The sequence below is a fragment of the Stegodyphus dumicola genome, chromosome 3 (genome assembly GCF_044657685.1).
Source record: "Stegodyphus dumicola isolate Sdum_Otavi_A_Nest chromosome 3, ASM4465768v1".
Taxonomy (NCBI): Eukaryota; Metazoa; Arthropoda; class Arachnida; order Araneae; family Eresidae; genus Stegodyphus; species Stegodyphus dumicola.
The window spans coordinates 32,043,375-32,059,018 of record NC_140770.1 but is presented as its reverse complement, the minus strand read 5'-3'; the positions used below and the strand labels follow the sequence as shown (position 1 = coordinate 32,059,018).

Here is a 15,644-nt window from a genome sequence, read left to right as displayed (position 1 = left end):
AGACTTGGAGAACACTCGTCGTATGCGAGACGTTCGTAGGCAAGAGAGTCAAGATATCTTTCGCATTCCAGTACAGGAATCCTAGATCCACATACGCGTGCACGTAATAGTCATCGTTATATTCCAGTTTGAGCAACATGGCTTTTGTGTCTTTTTTTTTTCGTTCTCAAGGCGAAACACTCGTCTGATATGAACAAGAGCTCGCTGGCGATCCGTTTATATAGACTCCTCAGAGAGAGAGAGAGAGGGAGAGGGGAGGAGGAACAAGGTTGATGAATTCTAAAATAAAAAAAATGATAAAACATGAGTGTTTGTGAAGGTCATAGAGAGATGATTATAGAGTTGTTTTATTTTTTATTTTCTCAAAAGAAAAAACCAAAAGGGTCCCATTCCATACGACATGGCCTTTGAGAAGGTGACGGGGTCATGTGTCTACAAAGTTGATAAACTTTAGAATAAAAAAAAAAGCTTTCATCACGTAGCTCTCGAGAAGAAAATGACAGGGGTCTCTAGGAGAAGGTCATAGGTAGTATACAAAGGATGGTTGTTTTTTTTTCTTTCGTTCCTCTCAATCCCATGACCTTTGAAAAGGTGACGGGGTGTCCTTTAGGAAAAAAATAGAAGGTCATAGAGAGAGAGAGATAGACAAAGTTGATTTTTTTTTCTAGAAGTCAACCGTCACGTCGCCCATCACGTGGTCTTCTCGTATATATAGAGAGGCGAGTGGAATACAGACTCTATTTCCCAGAGAGAGAGACTGCTGTGCGTATCCATATTTCTACTCAAGATGATGATCCGCGTCTTATATAATGAGTTTGTGAGCATTCGCTGTTATGTGGATGATGGAAGATTGTTTTGGAACGCTACGGACATTTTGCCTCTGATTCATACTTCCAGTAAAAGAACCTGGGACATTCTCTCCGTGTTTTTCGACGAACACCACGTCTTCAGGAAAATAAAAGATCTTGAGAGTCTCGGCAGTTCTCAAGAGGGATATGTCCTCTCCAGCGAAGAAATGTTACATCTGGCCGAAAATAATCCTAAAAATAATCAGCTTCTGGCCTGGGTGTATAGCATTTTAACTCAGCCGCTGGTTCGAGTTGTACCCAATCAACCCGTTTACCGACTGCTCTATCCGGGGGACAAATTTCCCTTCATCACCCTCTTTAATCTGGGAGTGCGCTACATACCGCCTCATCCAGGCATGACGGATTCTTCTACTTACCCTAAACAATATGCCAGCGCTTATTGCCAGACAGACCCCCGTCAAGAAAAGGTCGTCGAGACTCAAACGGATCCTCTGGTGGTCTCTTTAAATGTCACTAAAGTTATCACCTTCTAAAAAAAACAACCACCACCACCCAAAAAAAATTTGCTCCTCCTCCAAATTTTTTTTATCTTCTCGAAAGAAAAAAAAAAGAAACTTTTCCATCTAGCCTCTTTCTTTCAATCCCTCTTAAGAGAGAGAGGGAGGAGAAAAGAAAGAGTGTTCTGAGGAGGCAAAAGAAATGGGTCTGGAAGGAAAGGGGTGCATTGCGAGAAAAAGAGGGTCCTCTTTTCTTTTCTCGAAATGCACCCTTTTCCTTCCAGACCCATTTTTTTTGATCACTTCTTCAAACCAATCTTGGAAAGGGGGGGATACATTAAATTGTGCGTAAAGTCCATTTCGATCAAAACTGGATTTTGTTTTTGAAAAGAAAACATAATGTTATATATAGATAGCTAAATCTTTATCATGATATTCTTTAAGAATTTCTTAGCCATTTGTCAAAGAAGGGGACTATAATTGAAGAATTTATGAATTTGGGAACATGTCACCCATGACAAATCTAAAATCTTGGAAGTGGATACTGGAAAGCCCCGCTCTGATTATAATTCTCAGTTCTAGCATGGGACATTTTTTAGATCAATAAGCTAAACTATTTTTCTAGTCTCATATTCTCTCGTGACTAGGGTTTCAGATTTGGGTAGAGAGAGACACTGTTCTGAACAGAAACGTGGAATGCTTTTATAGAAAAGTGAAGAGTTGAAAGTGAAAATCGAAAAACGAAATGAGATCGGCTAGGAAAAATTTCTCAGAGCTCAGAAAAAAATTCTGAAATGAAAAAAAAAAAAAAAAAAAAAAAAACACTTTTTGTTAATTTTTATCATGTCTTCTAGGCATGATAAAAATTAACTCACCCCCCCTTTTGTCTGGGAATGTTGTCTCCCACTTTCTAAAAATAGACCATGACTCATCCTTTTAAAGAAGAGAATTCCAAGAAAAGACTGGATTCTGGTCTATTTTTAGAAACGGTGAGACAACATACCCAGACAAAAGGGGGATGAGTTAATTTTTATCATGTCTAGAAGACATGATAAAAATTAACAAAAAGTTTTTTTTTTTTTTTTTTTTTTTTTGATCTCAGAATTTTTTTCTGAGCTCTGAAAATATTTTGCCAGCCGATCTCATTTCGTTATCATTTTTTTTATTTTAGAATTCATCAACCTTGTTCCTCCTCCCCTCTCCCTCTCTCTCTCTCTCTGAGGAGTCTATATAAACGGATCGCCAGCGAGCTCTTGTTCATATCAGACGAGTGTTTCGCCTTGAGAACGGAAAAAAAAGACACAAAAGCCATGCTGCTCAAACTGGAATATAACGATGACTATTACGTGCACGCGTATGTGGATCTAGGATTCCTGTACTGGAATGCCAAAGATATCTTGACTCTCTTGCCTACGAACGTCTCGCATACGACGAGTGTTCTCCAAGTCTTTTTTCCTAATCGACACCATTTTCTTCGACTAGGCGATTTGGACAACTACTCCAAAGAATGGGGTCAACCGAACCAGATTGTCCTCACTTCGAATGAAGCGGCCTTCGTCGCTTCGAAATCCCTGCATAACAAGTCGCTCTTCCCTTGGATGTGTAAAATATTCATGAGACCTCTGACGAAAATTGAGGAGGACGGGGAAACGTATATCACCCTCCGAGAGACTGTGCAAGACGACCAAGAAAGGAAAAAGAGTCCTCTCTTTTTCATCACTCAATTCGGGATCCATCATCTCCCCAAAATCATCCAGAGACATCAAGCCTTTGTTGAAAAGTATCAGAAAGAGGATGATGGTGATGATGATGATGATGATGCGATATGGTCTCCAGTCGCTTAAGGAAGGGGAAACATTCTCCGCTTTCCCTATTCCATAGACTGGAGAGTTGAATCAGGAGACCAAAAAAATGGGTCTTGGAAGGAATGAGTGCATTTCAACATGCATTCGATTCCTTCCAAGACCCATTTTTTTGGGCCACTCTCTCCTCCAATCTTGGGAGAGAGAGAAAAGAAATTTATCATCTCCTGTCCACCCAAAAAGAAACGATGTATTTTTGTTTTTCTGGATGCGGCCGAATTTGTAGAGGAATCGTCCAGAAACCGGCCCTCAAGCCCATTTTCAGACTATTTCTATACATATTCGGTCATCAAGATGGTCCGGGGACGACTTTGTTTGGACATCATCTCTATATAGATGGTGAAATTTGTATAGCCATTTCTAAAGAATCTCAGAGAAAACTAAAAGCGAGATTGCAAAAAAAGAAATAGCCTCCAGTGAACACAATTCCAACGACAGTGGATAGGAAAAGTGAAGAGTTGAAAGTGAAAGTCGAAAAACGAAATGGGATCGGCTAGGAAAAATTTTTCAGAGCTCAGAAAAAAATTCTGAGATGTAAAAAAAAAAAAAAAAACTTTTTGTTAATTTTTATCATGTCTTCTAGACATGATAAAAATTAACTCACCCCCCCTTTTGTCTGGGAATGTTGTCTCCCACTTTCTAAAAATAGACCATGACATGACTCATCCTTTTAAAGAATAGAATTCCAAGAAAAGACTGGGTTCTGGTCTATTTTTAGAAACGGTGAGACAACATACCCAGACAAAAGGGGGATGAGTTAATTTTTATCATGTCTAGAAGACATGATAAAAATTAACAAAAAGTTTTTTGTCCTTTCAAAAAGACATTCTTTTTGTTTCTGAATGCAACCGAATGTATATAGGAATATACTAGAAACCCAGGCAGCACGTCTCCAAAAATATACGTATAATTTTGTTGAAATAAGGTTATGGTATTTTTTGCACGTTACTTTTACGAAATTTATACGAATGAAAAAGGCTGAAGTTACTGTTAACTCTTGATCGTTATTTTCCACACGTTATTTTTACGAAAATTATACGAATCCGAATGTACTGATAAAACTACCGCCATGATGGTATATTTTATTCGTCACTTTTACGCATATTATACGAATCCTAATGTTCTGAAAGAAACTACTGCCTTTATGGTATATTTCATTCGTCACTTTTACGGATATTATACGAAGTCTAAAAAGATTGAAAATGAAGTTTATTAATTCAAAATATTTAGTGTATTTCTGGCATTTCACTTTGTTTTCCTCGTCCACGAACATGAAAAAAGGGGCATTCATATATGAGGCTAAAATTTTTCTATAAATTTTAACATGTGAGCTAAATCTTTACGTGCATTTTTGCAAAAAATTATATTTTCTTAATTCAAACATCTTCAAAATAACTTATTTATTTTCTTATATCAAATTTGTTATTTTTATTCATATCAACACTTACATTAATTTACACAATTTAATTTCTTTTATGAAAATCCTATTACCCATTTAACTGGAATAAGCTGTATATTAAATTTGTGTACTTACTGAGTTTGGTACAATACTCTCCTTATTTTATTTAGCAAATGTGGGCAATTGAATTGGAATAAGACTAGCAAATCTTTCATGTCGAGGAATAGAATAATAAATACAGCAGAAGATGCTCGAAAACGTTTAACTTCTTGAACAATAGTTTAATGTAGACCAAAGGATCATTAATTATAATCAAAGATATACTAATATTTTTATTTAATAATAATAATAATAATAACTTTACGAAATTGCAAGCTGAATCCTGATATTTTACATATATTTCAGTTCCTTTAATCTTTGTTATAAAAATCATATGAGGCTAATTTTTTTAAATTTTGTTTAATGTACGGAAAAAATGATATAGCGATTTTAATAATTTTTATATGAGGAAAAAATTAATAAATAATGTAAATAAATAATTATATTATATTTTATATTTTTCCTGAAACAGTTAAAGATATTCTTAATATGGAGATCTACAGAATAAGTACAAGGGTCCAGTTAAATGAACTCAAAATTTGCATAGTTAATTTTATGCTATAAAAATTAACCGGATTTACGATTATAAACTGAGCATGCGCATATACACACATTTCTATTTTTCGTAGAAAAATTTAATTATTACCTTAATACAGAGATGCTGTGAATATAAATTTATATAATGCAAAAGTAAGTTCATATGCTTATTTAGAGGCTTTCTTAATATGTTTAATTATAAAGAAAAAAAAGCGTTGCAATTCTTGTTCACTGACCAATGGCAAAGCAGACACTTTCTACTTCCGGTTGTGGCGGGATATTTGTGAAGTCAGCACTCAGCAATGGCGGTCGGAAAGAATGGTAAAGTCGCAAAGAATACTGTTTGTTCGTGGATTGGCGTTTGTGACTGAATCCATCGAAGTTACTAATTATTTGAAGAAAGTAAGTGAATATTTTATATTTTCAGTGTTTAATACTCGTACTTTTTTTCACCTATATAAAATTTTATAAATAGCGTCTGTGTAGGAAATGTGATTTTCCATGTGTTGTTCTTTTGTGTACGTGCCTAATGATTCATTTTCAGGATTTGGTACTGTTAAATTTTGCACTAGTCTGTTTCTTACTGTTTGTGTCACTCCTTTTTGTATGTGTCTCACCTTTTTATAGTTATATTATTTTTACTCAAACGTTTTAATATTTACTACTTACTAATTAAGCAGGAAATAGCTTTTAATGGAAAAAGAAAGTCAATATTAACATGACTAATTGTTCAGAAATCTGTTATGGAAATGTTATCTACCTTATGCCAAAAAATAAAGCATGTAACTTTCATTTATTTATGAAATTCAAAATTTTTTATTTGCTTAGTGTTTTCCCTAAAAATAATTTAATTTCTTATTTTTGAATTTAGTTTTATAAATTTGCTTTAATATATAATCTTTAACTCAAAGATATTGTGCTATTAAAAAAGGAAACTTTATGCCATAGAAACACAGGTACTTTGTTCCAAATCTGTGTTCATTTTTTTTATATATATACTGAATTTTTATGCACTTGTAATTACTGAAATATATCCTTTCATGAATAATAAGTAAGTCCTAAGTCCTTTCATGAATGCATTTCTTTTTTGTTTGTTTGATTTTGTTGTTTTAAAAGATCTGCCATAGTTAAAGAAAGAAAATAAAGTAAGAATGCTTTACTTTCAGTTTTGAATAAATTTATTACTATTTACTGCAGCTTCAAGTTTCTCTAAACATAATTTTCGAAGTCAAAATTTGATAGTTATGTTGATTATTAGACTTGCATGAAAAAATTTATTGAAAAATTAGTATTTGATCTAAAATACTTTAAATTATTTGAATTATATTTTACTAAATCATGTATTTTGATATAACTAGATAGTTAAAAAAATTTAAATTGTAAATGTGCAGAAATGCTTATATAAAACCAAGAAATTGTTTATATTTTTGTTGCTTTTTCCCTTGTAAATTAATTATATATATATATATATTACAGTCTGGGGAGTCGGCACCCTGCTGAATTGTAGTAAACGAGACGTCCAATCTACTACTAGACCATCAGAGATGCAGATTTGGATTTTCTATTTCATAGTTATTGAAATCATAATGGTATGTTTGTTTAAATTAGTACTGTTTATGAATGTGATAAAAATAAATTATGATAAGATAAGAAATGATTTATTTTCTATTAATTATGAACTGTAAATAATGTAACCAATTTTCTTCATAGTATTTACTAAACATTTTTTTTTATAAAAGGGAGGTAGTCTTATTTATACAATTCTTGCAGAGATACCAAGAAATAAAACATTTCAGGAATTTTCACTCAGTATATCTTGATGTGTAAAATCGTGTTGTTCAATGCCATATTACTTTTTCACAGGAAAGTAATTTTATTGATCTAACATCTGCATAAATCAAACTTTTTTAAGAATGATTACAGTTTCTAAGCTAACTTAAAATTTTCAGATTTAGAAAATGTATGTTTAATGTAGCATTAGTTTTCCATGAAATAGAAAAGGTTTTCAAAATGTTAAGTTGTTAGAGGGAAATAATATAAATGAGATTGTCATGATACAGTTTCAGCTGGAAATGAAACTGAATTTTCGGATAGTGAAGATTTCATTTAAGAATTCTAATAAAACTGATTAATGTAAATCCTCTGCATTTAAGAATTCTAATAAAACTGATTAATGTAAATCCTCTGCATTTAAGAATTCTAATGAAACTGAATAATGTAAATCCTATGATTCATGTAGGTATTCTGCTATCAGGAGATTCAGAAATGTGTGTTTATATGCATGCATTTTTAAATGTAGGTGCTCGTGTGTGCATGTGTATATTCTTTATGTATGTATGTGTATACTTATACACATATATGCGCATACATGCATATACACATGTTTGCATATCTACAGTGGAACCCCGAGATGCGAGTTTAATTCGTTCCAGCATTCAACTGGTATAGTGAATTTCTCGTATCTAGAAACAAGCTTCCCCATTGAAAATAATGGAAATTCAGTTAACCTGTTCCACCCCCCAAAAAATATCAACATTTTAATATCAAGTCAATTTTTCCTAATAAATAACACTGGTAAATAATATAACAATAGTTTAACTTTGTTACCAACATTTTAACTCATTCTCATTAATCCACACCAACAACAGCTTCTCAGCATCTAGGAGTACTTTTATGGTTCTTGGAAGCAACGATAATTCCTTGGCTACATCAGGTTTCTTAATTTCTTCCTTCTTCAGAATAGTATAGATTTTCGATGTTGAAAGGCCGCAAGTCTTCGCCAATTCCGTCACCATGCTTATGTTTATCTACGATTTCTTTCTTGATATCAACTTCCATGGCCTTCTTATTTTTCTTTGCAGCACTATCTGAGGCAACAATCTTCTTGCGAGGCATCTTGAAATAATTATTTTCATGTTAAATGTCAAAACAATTAACTTGCAAGTGCACAAACACGTATATAAAAGAACACTGAGTGATCTGATGAGGGGATTCCCCGAGTTGAGCCGGATAGGGAAATGGCACCACTCATACCAACAGCCTGGCTCATTGCTCGTTACTCAAATTAATGCTCGTATTTTGCTCATACTTTCCTCATATCTCGAGGTTTCATTGTACATTTCTGAATCCCATCCTAAATAACGGAGGAGTACCTTTGCCAGTATTGCAACAGAGCTAGAATGAATTATTGTGTTAAATATGTGGAAAATGCATGCTTAAAGTACTGTTATTTTCTAAAAATATTATGTATGTCTATTTTTTACAAGAAGAAAAAATAGCTAAAAGCTTTTAATTTACTCGTATTTATTAGTCTAAAGGGGCTTTGTCCCTAAAGAACTAATGTTTTTGTTTTGCATTGGTTCACTATAAATATCTGTTTCACTTTTCAAACTGTTCCCACCAAATGTTAAGAGTCCCTAGTGTGGGATTAATACTCTCTATCTTAGTGCCCTCTATAACCTATGTTAGGGTTAACCTGTATAACCTACAAGGATTGCCAGTTTAGGCGAGATATCTAGGTAGTCATCATAATACGTACCTTATTTTTTATTATTTTAAAATTAAATTGAAAGTAATAAACTAGTTTTCAAGAATGGAGTTAAACTAGATTTACATTCAACTCTGGTTTATTGTGTTAATGATGTTTTGCTGTAACAAATATGATTTTTTTGTTTAAGTATAATAATTTAAAATGTTTTTTCTAGAGAATGAAGTACTGCCACTAAGGTAAAGGTGCTAACTTGCAAGGTAATTTTCTATTCTACATTAACTCAATCTTTATGTCCTGTTACAGATATATTGGCAGAAATAATGAAAACCTGACATTCAAAAAGAAAAATAATAATGTTGAATGTAGTATATTAGATGGTTAACTGAGGTTTGGCAACTCATTAATAATCTTACACATATTGAGTATGAATAACTTTGACAATTACCGGTATTTTCAGTAGTATAAAATTAGGCAAGAAAGCAGTTTTAGCTTAGCACCGAGCTTAAATACAACTCTCTTACCAATATTGGTTTGACGAAGGTAAAATATAATTGAATTTAATAAGTTGGAAATACTGTCTGTCTTTCCATGAGTTAAAAAATAATTTCAAATAAAATTTCTTTTTTCAGTTTTTCATGTTATTTGTTTAATGTTATTGTAATCTGATTTATCATATTTAGTCACATATTCCATCCCTCTTTGCACTATAGTATATAATTCAAAGGACTTATCAGTTTCAGCAATATTTTTTTTACCAGTATACATTTTTACCAAAACTCTGTTTCTAAATCATATCCTGAAAAATTAAGGAGTAAAGTACACAAAGAAGGAAAATATGCAAGTAAATAATGGCATTTAGTGTTGTTTATGTGTCTAATATTTGTACTAGATTGTAAAAGTTATAAAATTCTATTAGCTTTTTTAAATTATTCTTTTTTAAATTGAGGTGCTTCTTTGCACCCAAATGGTTAAAGCCCTAGTGTGACTTTGGTACTTTGATCTTCTATTCCTAATAAATAATCCAGCTGCATTCAGTTTACTCAATTTCTGCCATGTGTAAGGTAAACAATATTAGCTTTTTTTAAATATATCTTTTACAACTATTCCATCAGGTAGATTTCTTTCATATTTTGCCTTAATTGAGTTATCCTACTAATTAAGAATTTATTAAAGTTAATATGTTAAGTTTTTGTGTGTATAATTCATTTTAAGTATGTGCAAGCAAATGCATACATTAACAGTTACATAGAATTATGTTTTGGGTATCAAATTCAGAAATTTTGGGGCTGTTTTTAGAAGATTTATTAATGATTTATACTACATTAATATTGGTAAAAAAATTCTGAGGCTTTTATATGAGAGTATATATTTTAAAATAGCTGCATGATATGGTAGAGGTAAAAAGCTTCATGTGGATCATAAATTAATATTATGTGGCAATTTTTCATTTATTTAATAAAGAAAATATTCAAGCCACAACTGAAATTTTTTCACTGGATTATTTGCATACAAAGTTTGCAGCAAATATTTCCTGCAACAGAAGTGACAATTTTTATTTTGCCAAGACAGGAAATTTAGTTAGTGAAAGCAGTAACCCTATTTTGAGATGTTAAACAGGAAGGCAAATTTTTGAAGGAAGACTTCATTTAGTCTTGCTATCATTCTACGTGGCTCTTAACTTTTTTATGGTATTTATAATTTTATTGTTATTCAGCATTATGTTTGCTTAGAATGCACATGAATGTAGACTTGAAATATTTTATATTGCAAACTGATATGCCATTGTTATCATAATTAAAGATTTTTGCTCTGATTTTGGAGGAATTTACTGATAATACTTTTGATTGTGCATTGGTTTCTGGTTTATTGAAATGTGTAAAATAGCCTGTTAATGCATATACGTATGTTAATGACATGTATATGTTTATGGAGTATTCTGTTATATGTATATAGTGTTGTGATTAGTTTTCTGCTTACTCTTTATTTAAGAAAAAGTTATCTGTAAGAAAGCGAATATTCTTTACTATATGTAGGAGTAAAATTGAAAAGGCTAATGCAATATAATTAATACAAATTTAAGTTTTTTTCTCATGTACTTAAATACAAACATAGCCATTAAAGACTTTCTCAACCTTGCAGTTCTAAACAAATCTTAAGTATTTTTTACTTGAAATTATAGGCATTGTGTAAGGTATATAATTGAAGCTTACTGTGATAGTATAAAATTAAATTTTTAATTACTAAAATGTAAATTTTTAAATATGAAATACTCAGTGCATTTTATATGCATCTTTTAATACTTCAACTATATTTAAAAACTGAAAACATCTGAAGTGTGAAATTATTACAAATTTTTCTTTCTTGTTTAGGAGCTGTTCTCAAAACATTGGGTGACAAAGAATTCACTTTTACAAAAATCGAGCAGGATATTAAAGACAGCGAACTATAGAACAAATATGGCGAAGCTGCATGAAGTCTATGTTGAATTTTATTATTGAAAAAAATATGCTCTTCAGATTTAATGTTAGTTTTTATTGTTTAACAGTAATTGCAGTTTTTGAATACCTGTAAAATAAACCTAATTCTTAAATTAATTTCATGTGTATTTCTTTTGCAAGTATTACAGTTCATAATACTTCAAACAACTTGAAATTTTATACTTGTTAATTTATGTGGGATATGTTCATAATAATTTTATAATTTAAATAACTCATTGTCATCATATGAGCATAATCTAAAATGCACAGCATTTGACAACAAATTAATAAAAAAATTAGCCAACTTCTAATTGCTTTCTTTTGTCCAGTTGCCTCTTTTTAAATCATTTAATACCATAAAGCTATTTGATAAAAAAAAATAATTGGTATGTCCACATCAACATGCACATTTATAATGATGTTATAGAAAAAGTCACATGAGATAAATATTAAAAAATTCAATATTCCTAAACAAATTAACTTTTTGAAATTTTATCTGGTATATAAGATAAAATAAAGAACATACTTAGGTAATTTTGAATTTGCATAATTTTATGAACTTATTTATGAAATTAACAGTTACATTGTAAAAGGGAACTTTTTAAAAATACCTCAATAAAGCATTTCTTTTGTAGAGGTTAACTTTAGAGTACTGATCTAATATAAGATTTTGAACTGAGAAAGACAACAATAATAGATTACAATACATTACATACATTGCAAGATTGACTGATAAATGTAAAATTTTTACATATCATAATTATGTGTGTAATTAAAACAGAAGCTACTCGATTAACTTGCATGCAAATTAATATTTTCTTTAACATGTTTGGGATAAACTGAATTTTAATAAATAAATATGTATATATTTGTGTATTATCTGAAGATATGAATGAAATATTTGTGACATTAAACATTCATCTTCAAGGAAAATAACAAAATCAACTTGGTAAACTATTGGAAAAGGTAAGTTTTATACAATTTCCTGGTCTATATTTAACAATTTTAAAATTTAGCACTCTCATTCAAATAATCTAAACGTATGATGTTTTCTTTTGTGCTACATTCGTTTACTGAATTTGTTAATTAACTATATTGTACTTTAGATAGAAATTAACGTAGATATTCCTTGTATTTTACGGTATAAAAACTTATATATTTGATAATAATTGACCTAAATCTTCCCTATGTTTTCTTTGCATATACAAATGACTTTGGTAAAAATTTAGTCTGATGTCTTCTCCTCTTTACTGTGTATAAGTGCACATTTTTGGTAAAAAATTTGCATAAATCTCCAATTACCTATTTACTGCATTTTTTGTAAAATGTGCTTATTTTAATCTCTTATTTTTTATATAAATCTATGCAAAAATGTTCTGCATATTATGATTAAAAGATAAAATTAATTTAATATCAAATTTTTACATATCCACCTTTTAGGTATGTACAGCAATATGGAATATATATAACTGGAAAATTTAAATGCAAAAAAATTAATTTCTATTCAAAAATTACATAACACTAAAAGGATGAAAATCACTTTTAATATTTCATTTAAAAGTGACTACAAAATATGCAATAAATTTTGTAAACCTGAGTTCTATGTTTTAAATCAATTAATGCTATCGTTCATTTACATGGCATAAGAAAATGTCCTTCGGAAAAGCAAATAATTTATTTAAAGTGTTATTTAGTAAACAACTGTTTGCTACAGTTTTTTACTAAATTTAAATTTATGAAATGAATTTAGTAAACAAAAATGCAAATGAACGATAGCATTAATTGATTTAAAACACAGAATTGATGTTTACGAAATTTATTGCATATTTTGTAGTCACTTTGAAATGAAATATTAAAAGTCATTTTCAGCCTTTAAGTGTTACGTAATTTTTTAATAGAATTTTTTTTTTTTTTTTTTTTTTTTTTTTTTTTTGCATTTACTAGTGCTTTTAAATTTTCCAGTTATATATATTCCATATTGCTGTACATAACTAAAAGGCAGATATGTAAGAATTTGATATAAAAATTATTTTACCTTTTAATCATAGCATACAGAAAGTTTTTGCTTAGATTTATATAAAAAATATGAGATTAAAATAAGTACATTTTATGAAAAATGCAGTGAAAAGGTAATTGGAGATTTATGCAAATTTTTTACCAAAAAATGTGCATTTATACACAGTAAAGTGGAGAATACATCGGATTAAATTTTTACGTCATTCGCATATGCAAAGAAAACATAGGGAAGATTTAGGTCAATTACTATCAAATATATACGTTTTTGTACCGTAAATTACGGGAAATATATACGTTAATTCCTATCAAATATATACGGTTTTGTACCGTAAAATACGGGGAATATCTACCTTAATTTTACCTAATATATACGTTTATATACAGTAAAAAATCGGGAAAATTTACGTAATTTTTTACTAAATATATACGCATACGTGAAGCAAAAAATTGAGATTTACGTATATGCGATAAATATACGTAAATTTTTACTAAAAATATACGTAAATCCCTGAAATTTACGTATATTATACGTAAAAGTAGCGAATGAACAGTAGTCTCTCGCGTAAATATACCTAAATTTTACGTAAAAGTTACGTATAGTATAACGTAAAAATATACGTAAATATTTAGTAATTGCCACTGGACACTTTTTATGATATTTTTACTTTCAACTTGAACGTTTTTTATACGAAAGGCCATTCTTAAATTGCACATATTTTTCTCGTGCAATTTACGAATGCATGCTGCCTGGGAAGCGCCCTCCCCTCCAAGCCCATTTTAAGTATATCTATACAAATTCGGTATAAAATTGTCCGGGGACGACTCTGTTTGGACTCAACCATGACGTCATTTTAATATAGTGGAATGTGTGTAGAAATAGTCGGAAAAAGGACTCGAACGCCCGTTTTCAGTATATTCCAATACAAAATTGATTGTCCACAACATAAAAAAAGACATCATTTTTTTCTTGGATAGAGCTCCATTTGTATTTGAATATACTGAAAACCGACTCGAACGCCCGTTTTCAGTATATTCCAATACAAAATAGGGCAGTCCACAACATAAAAAAAAGACATTTTTTTCTTGGATGGAGCTCCACTTGTATTAGAATATACTGAAAACCAACGTGAACGCCCGTTTTCAGTATATTCTAATACAAAATAGGGCAGTCCACAACATAAAAAAAAGACATAATTTTTTTCTTGGATGGAGCTCCATTTGTATTGAAATATACTGAAAACCGACGTGAACGCCCGTTTTCAGTATATTCCAATACAAAATTGGCAGTCCACAAAATAAAAAAAAAGACATCATTTTTTTCTTGGATCGAGCTCCACTTGTATTGTAATATACTGAAAACCGACGTGAACGCCCGTTTTCAGTATATTCCAATACAAAATTGGCTGTCCACAAAATAAAAAAAAGACATCATTTTTTTCTTGGATCGAGCTCCACTTGTATTGTAATATACTGAAAACCAACGTGAACGCCCGTTTTTAGTATATTCCAATACAAAATTGGCTGTCCACAACATAAAAAAAAGACATCATTTTTTTCTTGGATCCAGCTCCATTTGTATTGAAATATACTGAAAACCGACGTGAATGCCCGTTTTCAGTATATTCCAATACAAAATTGGTTGTCCACAAAATAAAAAAAGACATCATTTCATTCTTGGATCGAGCTCCATTTGTATTGAAATATACTGAAAACCGACGTGAACGCCCGTTTTCAGTATATTCCAATACAAAGTTGGCAGTCCACAAAATAAAAAAAGACATCATTTTTTTCTTGGATCGAGCTCCACTTGTATTGAAATATACTGAAAACCGACTCAAACACCCGTTTTCAGTATATTCCAATACAAATTGGCAGTCCACAAAATAAAAAAAAGACATCATTTCTTTCTTGGATCGAGGTCTATTTGTATTGAAATATACTGAAAACCGACTCAAACACCCGTTTTCAGTATATTCCAATACAAATTGGCAGTTCACAAAATAAAAAAAAAGACATCATTTCTTTCTTGGACCGAGCTCTATTTGTATTGAAATATACTGAAAACCGACTCAAACACCCGTTTTCAGTATATTCCAATACAAATTGGCAGTCCACAAAATAAAAAAAAAAGACATCATTTCTTTCTTGGATCGAGCTCCATTTGTATAGAAATAGCCTAGAAATCAGTTCGAACGCCCGTTTTCAGTATATTGTAATACAAATGAAATGACATGAAAAATGCAAAAAGAGGAAAAGTAGCCGACCTTGACCGAAATTCTATTCCAAAAGGGGAAAACTTGTATCCAGGTGGGCCCACAGCACGGCCGGAACTCAAGCGAAACTCGATAGGTTGAAATCGATCCATTAAATAACATTCTTAACAAACAGTAAAGTTTTATTCACATCGAGTCGGCTGGGAAAAGTTTCTGAAAAATAAATTACCCCCCTTTTTAGTCTG

At 30.9% G+C, this 15,644-nt stretch overlaps 1 long non-coding RNA gene across 1 annotated transcript; it reads left to right on the top strand.

Annotated features, from left to right (window-relative positions):
- Nucleotides 1–5,477: 5,477 nt before the first annotated feature.
- Nucleotides 5,478–11,287, top strand: LOC146997952 (uncharacterized). The gene is made up of 4 exons (XR_015040171.1): nt 5,478–5,605; nt 6,680–6,792; nt 8,908–8,950; nt 11,063–11,287. It is a non-coding gene; the product is annotated as an uncharacterized LOC146997952 (long non-coding RNA).
- The last annotated feature ends 4,357 nt before the right edge of the window (nt 11,288–15,644 follow it).